The 7,106-nt window shown below is 40.1% G+C and overlaps 1 long non-coding RNA gene across 1 annotated transcript; it reads left to right on the plus strand.

The window, feature by feature from the left end:
- Positions 1–524: 524 nt before the first annotated feature.
- LOC148156543 (uncharacterized) lies at positions 525–3,183 on the plus strand. The gene is made up of 2 exons (XR_015764565.1): positions 525–875; positions 1,239–3,183. It is a non-coding gene; the product is annotated as an uncharacterized LOC148156543 (long non-coding RNA).
- The last annotated feature ends 3,923 nt before the right edge of the window (positions 3,184–7,106 follow it).

Below are 7,106 nucleotides of genomic sequence, written 5' to 3' on the forward strand. Positions count from 1 at the left end.
TACTTGTGTGGCCCCCTGCAGATCAGATTAAGCTGTATGTGGCCCCTAAACCAAAATGATGTGGCCCCTAAACCAAAATGAGTTTGACACCCCTTGTTTACACCCTTGTCTCTTGTGGGGTCAGGAGGGTTGCTGGTGCCCATCTCCAGCTAACGTTCCAGGCGAGGTCACCCTGGACAGGTCACCAGTCTGTTGCAGGGCAACACAGAGACACACAACCATGCACACACACACACACTCACACCTAATCCTGTTTTAGGACTGTGGGAGGAAACTGGAGTAAACCCACGCGTGCACAGGGAGAACATGCAAACTCCATGCAGAAAGACCGGGGCCGGGAATCAAACCCAGAACCTTCTTGCTGCAAGGCAACAGCTCTACCAGCTGCACCATTGTGCAGCCAACAGTGGGTTGTATTAAAATAAACTACAGAGACATTGCCAGAAAACAATCCTCTTTGCCATTCGCTACTGAAGATTCTCAGTCTTCCACTCCATGGTTGTCTTGAGTGTTGTAAGTGTAACCCGCAGTTAGTCAATTAAGACTTTTATTTTTGCGGGCCCACTTCCTGTTTTCCCCAAACTCCTCAACTTATTTAAAGCCCCGCCTCCAGCCAGGTTAAACAACATCACCTGTTCACTGTGATTGTGGCTGGCTGCTGGCATCCTGCTGATTTCACCCTGGAAATTCAACCCAAATCTCTGAAACTATTGATTTGCACTCTTGGTGAGTTTTGTTCATGGCATAGCAGTATCTGTTTAGCATCCAGTTCTGCTTGATTGCTCATTGGAGCATTGTTTTGTTAGAACAGTTGCCGTTGTACCTGGGCTGTCACAGCTGATCGCTGTTGGGTGCGCCCCACTCCCTACTTTAAGGTAACTAAACTGCTGGTATTGTGCGTGTTTTGGCACTTTTGAAATGAAACGTATAAAATAGGATGTAGCTACATTTTAAATTGATATTGCGCAGTATATTTATTTAATTTCTTTTCCTCACACTGCTTGAGTATTTGAGTTAATTTATTTTCTTTGATATTTTGGAAGTTAACTTTGATTTCAACTTTTCAAGTTTAACCTTAATTGATTAGTTTGAAATTATTATTCTTTATTTAAATTATGGTTAATTTAACCTAATTGAAATGAAATGTTTAATTATTAGATATTTAATAATTGCATTTAATATTGTATTTGTTTGTTTGTACATTGATAACATACTTAATGGGTTTTCTGGCCTTTTAGGTCGGGTTTTTTTATATGATGGATCAGATCCTCTTCTGAACCAAAGGATGGCGAGCTAAAGGAAAAGAACTCTATGATCTTTGCATTTATTTTGAATTGTCTCTCACTGTGCATTTGTAATTGTTTTGTTTGTTTGTTTTTTTCTCCCCTTATGTTTTTCCCTGTTCCAAAAAAAAAAAAAATTCAATACATTGGCACGAAACACTAACTAAAACAGTTTCCTTGTGTTTTCATTCACACCTCAGGCTCCTCAAAGAACCGGTTTCTGATATCGCAGTTAGCTGCCTAGCCCATAACTGTTACATAGGGAACTGGACTTTTTTTTGGTTTCATTTCAGTTCAATTCAGTTTATTTATCCCAGGCCATTTCACAACAAATGTTTTGACACCTCTTATCCAGCAGTTTTCTTTTTGCATCAACCTTCCAGACAATGCAGGTCTTCTGGTTCTGGTATTGGTCTGCTCAGAACCAGAAAGAAAACACGGAGAACAGCAGTCAGACATTGATCTTCTCTTTAGGTGAACCCTGAGTTTGACCTGTTCTTAATTTTGGTGGCAGTCTTTCCCCTCTTTCATCAAAGCAATTTTAAACATTTTCTTGCTGTTGGGTGGAAATGTAATGTCCTTCAATCTTATTCTCTAGGATTTTGGCGAGCACAGCCAGAACATTGCTATGATGCCATCTGTAGTTTTTGTGGGTTAAAGCAATCTTTTCTCCTGACAAAATATCTCTCAGGATCCCCTTTCACCCACAGAGTTTGCCCATTGAGTTCTCCTTATACCACATCTATAAAGATTCACAGGAGTAGGGACAGGTTACATAAACTCTTTTCACCCACAAGGAGTTCAGGAATGGTTCCAGCTTTCCTAGGTCAACTCAGTGAAGTTCCTCTTGGTTGGATCCCACCTATGACATCCAATTGTTTTTGATGTGTCCACTCCTTCTCTAGGTTTCTTTTTTTTTTCCTGCCTGTATCATGGTTTTCTTTACTGCTACCTTGGCGTCTTTCCATGTTTTTAAGTATTTTATTCCCAGGCCTTGCCTTGCAATACAGGGTACTAGATCTAGTTGGGGAGTTCCCAGTACATGACAAAAGGCTTCTAGAACATTTTATTAATAGTACAATCAAAATGAAATGAAATTTTTTAAATTCCTTGGAATTTAAAAAATTATGGCGTCTTTGATAATATGGATGGCATTGATGGTATGACAATTTACATTTTTTTTTATTTTGTCCTTTCTCAGTTCTGTAGAGGCCTGCTAATGAGCCATTCATTTCATGTGTGTTGAGGGAAAGCATCTGAAAGTTGCAAGGTGCTGACTCTCGAGGATTGAACCTGAGCACACCTATTCTAGGCTTTATTGCAAGTAAGTGATCTATTTGCAGTGAGGGAAGTAAGCCTTTTAATTCAGGCATGTTGGAGCAGGAATGCATGTAAAGTTCCAGGGTAGCAGCTTTAGAAGACTGGACTTGGGCTCCCCAGGCCTAGATTAATCAATTATCTTGGTGCACACATTAACAATGATTGATTTTGAATATTTAATGTTGACTGGATTTATTCCTTTCAATGCGATATAATAAGCAATTTCTTTGAAGACTGTCCCTGTTCACCAAAATCTAAGATTTGTTTTTTTTAATCTATCTTTTTGAAAGTCTAAAGAGATATGAGATGGGTTTATGACGGGTAACATTTCAGGTGTGTTTACAGCTTTTCTGTCATTTTGGGACATTCCTGAGTAGAAATGAAATTCTCAAAACTACTTGCTCAATCTTCAGATCATTAATTTAATGTAACACACCAACACACACCCAGTATTTTGAATTCTTCTTGCTGTGTGATAATTGCTTCCACCAAACTTGTATTATTCCATGGTATTTGCATATGAATGGCAATAAATACTTTGATCTTGGAACCTCCCAGGCTTACAAAAGATCACACCACATCTTGTGTTATTGCTGATCTGTTGCTCTTCCTGTTTTCCCACTTTATTCAAGGTTAGACTCACTGGTTGTTTCAAAACTCATAATTTACATAACCATAATCTGGTAAAATTATGATAACAATTCTAATCTCAAAACACAATATTTGTTTGCTTTAAGGCAGAGACTTCATGTTTCAATATAACTCTTTGGATATTCCCATGTGATTGGATCATTTATGTTTTATTTAGCAACCAGTTGAACAATCTTACCAGTTAAAGTGGCTCATACTAACTTACAATTCTGACAAGATAAATTATATTCACAATGTGCCTTACAATAACATTCCCACAGAATAATGATTTCACTCTTCATTATTCTGAGGCCCAAACTTAATGTCAGCATGTCTTCTTTACCATGTGCCTAAATATGTGATTTAACAAACTAAATGTTGTTAGTTTCTGTGTTTTGAGTTTGAATTTCTTTCTGTCTAGTCCCATTTTCCCCTGTGAGTCTATGTGTTATCTTGATTGCTTCAAGGTGTGTCTAGTTTCCCTGGTTACCCTCTGTGTATTTATACCCACCTGTTGTCTTTGTTCCTTGTTGGGTCCTCATCGTTTGTACCACCAGTTCAAGTCTGTCGTCTGTTTGCGCCACATCTTGTTCCTCGGTTCACCCTGTGTCATCTGTGTTTCTGGATTCACCATTAAACATCGACTAATGTCACCCTGGGCTTACAAGCATCTTCCTCACCAACAATATCACATCATGACAGTAGGACCCGACCACAACAGAGGTGAGGATGCAAGATTAATGGCCCACGAGGCGTGGCTCCAGCAGCAGCTGGACTTGGCACAAAGTGATCTCTACAAGGAATGTAGAGATCCTGCCTTCTCTGCTGCTGGAGGAACTGGGACAGGAGTCAGACTATGACAAGGCGATTAGACAGTCTCGTCGCCACCGTCGTCCTGAGCCGCTGGAAACCCCGGCCCCTAGACGGAACCCCTGCTGCCTCCAGCCACAGCCAGTCCACGTGCCAAGATGGCTCCTGGCCTAGCCTCAACCGGTCCCCAGTGGCAAGTCAGCGCCAGAACCAGCTACCTCCAGTCCCAACGCCGAGGCAGCGTCTCTCTCGGCTGCCGCCTGTCCTAGTGCCTGCTGCTGTGGAGCAACCCCCAGAGTCTGCTGCTCCGTCTTCAGACCAAAATTTTAAAATGAGTCCTAAAATATACAGGAAGCCAATGCAGTGAGGTCAGAACAGGCGTTATGTGAGCTGTTCTGTGGGTTTTAGTTAAAAGCCTGGCTGCAGCTTTTTGCACAGCCTGCAGGTGAGCCATAGAAGATTTACTTATCCCCACTAAAAGGCTGTTACAGTAATCTAAACGAGAATAAATAACAGCATGGACAATCATTTCTAATTCATTCTGTGATAAAATAGTTTGCAGCTTAGAAATATTCCTTAAATTATAAACAGTTGTGAACTAACAGTTTGCAATGATTGTCCAGAGACAAAGAACTGTCAAAGAGAACACCCAGATTTCGGAGACTATTTATTTTCTGAAGGGTTAAAAAACCTAAGATGCTTCCTGATTTCAGCAATTTTATCATCAGGAGCAACATTATGCGTCTCTGTCTTGCTTGCATTTAACTGCAGGTAGTTGTCATTCAGGCATATTTTGATGTCCAACAGGCAGTTACTGAGTTCAGTCAATTTATAAAATTCAGAGGATCGAAATGAACACTATATTTGAATATTGTCAGCATACACATGGTAAGAGACATTACTGTAGCGATTTAAAATAAAACATATTGGGCGTATGCACAGTAGAAAGAGGAGTGGGCCCAAAACCGAACCTTGGGGAACCCCACACGACAGCTGAGCAACAAGGTCCCAGAATACTGAAATTCTGTAATATTTAAAACTGTACAATTCATGTTTAAGGTCAGAAATCTGCAACTTCCACCCAATATACAGAAAATATTTTGTGACAGAGTGGTTATAATTTAAGAAGTGAAGGATATTTAAAAAAATAATGTATTAAAACAACCAGGCAGTTTTTGTTTATTGGTGCGTGGAGTAGATGTATGGAATGGATTGAATGAGTTCAAAAAAAGTACAAATATAAGTCAGCTTAAAAAACTGATTAAAAAGGAACTTATTGCAAAATATGTTCTATAAGATGACTATAAATGCTGTTTATATAAATGGTGTTTAAATAATGGTACATCTTTAAATATGTAAAGTGGAAACAAGTTGTCTCGTTTTGATGTTTTGACAGTTAATTGATTATAAATATGAAAGGGGCAGGACATATCTTTTACCTGCTCCTTTTGAACAGAAAATATAAAATTTGCATGTCACTTGTGCATAATAATTTTCTTTACCTTTTATTTCTTAAGTTTGTTTGATTCTATTTTCTTTCTTGATTGTCTTTTCTGTCTGTTCAAAATATAAATAAATAACTAGCCAAAGGAGGAGATAAACACCACGGATGTTAAGACTCTGAAGCTACTAACCATGCATGGAGAGTTCCACTGAAAATCCAGCACCCTGAGACTGTACACGAGCCGCAAGGAAGGAGGCAGAAGACTAGTGAATGTGAGAGCCACTGTCCAGGATGAAACATCCAAGATCCATAAATACATCAAGGACAAAGCCTCAACAGGCGATGTCCTCAGCGAATGTCTCGGACAGTGGGGAACAGAGGACGAGGTGCTGGAGGTACCATCATGGGAGGACAAGCCCCTACATGGGATGTACCACCGACAAATAACTGAAGTGGCTGAATCAATAACATTAAGAAAATGACTGAGCCATAGGTGAAGTAGGACAACAGACATGAACATTAAAATCACCAGCAATGAGAACTCGGTCATACCTTGGGATGACATCAACCAAGACATCAGAAAAGCCATTTATAAAGTTTTTGTTGTACCTTGGTGGCCGATAGACCGCCGCACACAGCACAATGTGAGAGCTGCCAAGTTCAAATAGGCTAATCTCAAAGCTACTAAACGAGGCCAGAGACAACTGTTTACAAGTAAAAGAACTTTTAAAAACAGTCACTATACCTCCACCGGAGCCCCACATCCTTGGAGCATTAAAAAAGCCGCAGTTCCACAGTTCCACGGTACAAGTTAATTAATAATGCTGGAGTCACCCAAACCACTTATCCATAATTGTGTTATAAATAAAACATCCAATCCTTGAGAGGAAAAGAAATCCCTAATGACAAAAGGTTTATTTGTCAGCGACCTGGCATTTACCAAACCGATCCCGACAGAAATTGGTGGGTCTACACCATCACCTGGAGTCCGGTACTCCCAGCAAAGAGGCCACAGGTTGCTAGGATTCATCCTGCGTCTACAGGGCCAAGGAGCGCTGGGACCCTCACGGCAGTCACCCCCAAACTGGAGCAGTGTCTAAAACAGATCCCAGGAACAGCATCAGACATCTCATTCCAGCAATGTGCAGTTCTAGAAATAACTAAGATACTGTGCAGAACCCTCAAGCTCCCAGGCGTCTGGTAGAGGACCCGAGCTCAGAGGATGAAAGAGACCACCTGCGGAAGGGTGAGAAGGGATTTATTATTATATATAATGTCATTAGTAGTAGATATTATTATATATATACTTTGTCTGAGTATCTCCAAGTAGGTTTGATTTTAACTAGTGTTTCACCTTGCAGTAAACTACATATTTTTTTCTTACGTGCACACCTATCAAACATTTCCTAAATACAATGTGACCCCAACACTGAAACTGTGAGTTTCTTTAACAGTCAAGGACAGTTAGTTATAACTACAAAATTTCTGAAGAAATTTAAACGGGGCCTGCCAAAGTGTGCCTGTGGTTGGAACCCAGCAATCTGATGCTAAAAATTTGCCTCAATGCAAAAGTAAACTACAATGTACTCAATAGCATGTGGAGAGTCACAAGTATGTTG

The sequence above is a fragment of the Poecilia mexicana genome, unplaced genomic scaffold (genome assembly GCF_051168715.1).
Source record: "Poecilia mexicana isolate PSO_F unplaced genomic scaffold, ASM5116871v1 scaffold_11, whole genome shotgun sequence".
NCBI lineage: Eukaryota > Metazoa > Chordata > Actinopteri > Cyprinodontiformes > Poeciliidae > Poecilia > Poecilia mexicana.